Below are 631 nucleotides of genomic sequence, written 5' to 3' on the forward strand. Positions count from 1 at the left end.
AGAAAGAAGAGGAAAAAAAGAGTAATCTGATACAATTTGATGAACTTGACCTACACCTATGGATGCAATACCTCAAAAGAGGGAACAAATCTTTATAGCAAGGATCATTCCCAGCCCCTCCATACACAGAGTAGACAGGGATGGGCAACTTGGACATTGGCTACCCAAAATGGGGGGAGGGGGGCTACAGGCAAGAAGTGACTGATGTACAAGCTTTCAAGAGGGAACCTAGATCCAGAGGGTGTAGAGGAAGGTAGAATCTCCACTGAGTAGTATCCAATCTGTCTAGGCGGGGCTGATGAAATGAAATGCGGATAGGTCTCTGGTGATACAGTAGTGAATAATTGTTATCAGGACTGATTGTGAGGGTTGGAAATGTAAAGGTAGACTTTTTGTAGCAAAGAGGGGAGTGATTAACTTTTCAGTCTAGGAGCGGAGATCCCTGGGACCATCAATGGAGAAGAGCGGAGAGCGGGACCCCACCCAGAGAAACAATGATGCCTGAGAAGGAGGCAGAGACGATGACATGGAGCGATGGAGCAGCTGGGGACTTTAGACACAGAGAGGGAGAGTGACTGTGTGCTGAAGACGGGGTGGGGGCTGGGGGTGGGTGTCAGGCTTGCAGGGTATA

Source organism: Chrysochloris asiatica, unplaced genomic scaffold (assembly GCF_000296735.1).
Source record: "Chrysochloris asiatica unplaced genomic scaffold, ChrAsi1.0 scaffold00066, whole genome shotgun sequence".
Taxonomy (NCBI): Eukaryota; Metazoa; Chordata; class Mammalia; order Afrosoricida; family Chrysochloridae; genus Chrysochloris; species Chrysochloris asiatica.